We start from the raw sequence: 2,091 nt of genomic DNA on the forward strand, positions 1-2,091 counted from the left end.
AGCAGAACCCTCTCTAAGGTATTTCTATCCTACCTGATCCTTTTATTTCCAGCTTCACCCTTTCAAGTGTCTAGTGGGTAAATTTCACTGGTAATCTTACTCGAGAACTCAAATCCCATGTGTACAGTTCACTTGGCAGGGAATTCTGCACGCCAGGTGGCACTTCCATGACAATCTTTGGTAGTTGGTACAGCTTCATGATTCTAGTCCACCACCCTAGCTCATAAGCTCTTTGAGGCCAGTGCCTTAAACATCTTGTACCACAGGTCCAACCAGTGCTTTGCACCAAGGTGCTCATAAATATTTGACACTTTTATTTGAGGTGGATTGTCTTAAGATCCTGAAATAGGCCAACTTACTCTGTCCTCTGGTGTAATCTCTCATTAGCAGGTCCCTAACTACTTAGTTCTGCTAACCGTACATAATGAGCCTCTCAAAAGCCATTGAATACGTTCTCAGTGTCTCCTGTAAGGTAGCAATACAAAGTTAACATTCATTTTAGCAAGAGTTGGAAGGAAATCATAATGAGTTTTACAAAATAGCTTGTTCTCAGGAGAAATAGTCATCATGCTTTGCTTTGCTTTTGGCAACCTTACTACCAACCCTTCTTGTTTCAGGTTACCTTGATTTTCATAATGGCAAGAGAGAAGCAAAGACTGTTAATGTGACTATGCTGAGCATCACAAATCAAAAGAAATGTAAATTAAGGAAAAAGAAGGCAGCTGAGTACTCTCATCCCTTATAGCACACTAAATACGATTGAAATAGTATTTCTCAACCTTGAAAGTGCACATGAAACACTGAGGTATTATTAAAACATAGGTTCTGATTCTGTAGGTCTGTGATGGGGCCCGAGAACATGCATTTTTTCTTTTTTGAGAATATGCATTTCTAACAAGCTCCTAGATGATGTTGATGACGCTGATCCAGGACTTAAAGGAATAAATGGTTATAACTCTGAATATAGTACAAAATGGATAAAATCAGTCATCTTTCCACTTGAGATGAACAAGAGTAATCAGCTTTTTTGCATCCTTCCTCTTCGCTCATACATATACACACATGTAGGGGGTTTATTTGTTTCTTTTTACCAACATAGAATTATACCATATTCATGACTGTAACTTTTCCATCTAAAATATGGAAATCCTTATAGATCTGATCTACTATATTTTTTTTCTAATTTATACATGCATATTTAAATAAGGATTTCATAAATGATGGATTTTGCTTACCTCTTACAATAGCACTCCTTTCTCATTGTTGTTATAAACCTATTTTTTTTGTTTGTTTGTTTTCACACAGAACGCTTCAGGGGGCACCTGGGTGGCTCAGTTGGTTAAGCGTCTAACTTTGGCTCAGGTCATGATCTCACAGTTCTCGGGTTTGAGCCCTGAGTCTGGCTCTGTGCTGACAGCTCAGATCCTGGAGCCTGCTTCGGATTCTATGCTTCCCTCTCTCTGCCCCTCCCCTGCTTGTGCTTAGTCTCACTCTCTCTCTCAAAAATAAATAAACATTAAAAAAAATGTTTTTAAATATAGAACGCTTCAGGAATTTGCCTGTCATCCTTGCACAGAGGCCATACTAATCTCCTTACGGTTTCAGTTTTAGTATACGAGCTGCCCACGTGAGCACTGTTACAATTTTTTTTTTAATTTAATTTTTTATTTTTTTTAACTTACATCCAAATTAGTTAGCATACAGTGCAACAATGATTTCAGGAGTAGATTCCTTAGTGCCCCTTACCCATTTAGCCCATCCCCCCCCACAACCCCTCCTGTAACCCTCTGTTTGTTCTCCATATTTATGAGTCTCTTCTGTGTTGTCCCCCTCCCTGTTTTATATTATTTTTGTTTCCCTTCCCTTATGTTCATCTGTTTTGTCTCTTAAAGTCCTCATAGGAGTGAATCATATGATTTTTTTCTCTGACTGACTCATTTCACTTAGCATGATACCCGCCAGTCCCATCCACGTAGTTGCAAATGGCAAGATTTCATTCTTTTTTTTTTTAATGTTTATTTATTTTTGAGAGAGACAGAGAATGCGAGTGGGTTAGGGGCAAAGAGAGAGGGAGACACAGAATCCAAAGCA

At 38.6% G+C, this 2,091-nt stretch overlaps 1 non-coding gene across 1 annotated transcript; it reads right to left on the bottom strand.

The window, feature by feature from the left end:
- Positions 1-1,531: 1,531 nt before the first annotated feature.
- LOC115511335 lies at positions 1,532-1,635 on the bottom strand. The gene has a single exon (XR_003968003.1). It is a non-coding gene; the product is annotated as a U6 spliceosomal RNA (small nuclear RNA).
- Positions 1,636-2,091: the final 456 nt, after the last annotated feature.

The sequence above is a fragment of the Lynx canadensis genome, chromosome A3 (genome assembly GCF_007474595.2).
Source record: "Lynx canadensis isolate LIC74 chromosome A3, mLynCan4.pri.v2, whole genome shotgun sequence".
Classification (NCBI taxonomy): Eukaryota; Metazoa; Chordata; class Mammalia; order Carnivora; family Felidae; genus Lynx; species Lynx canadensis.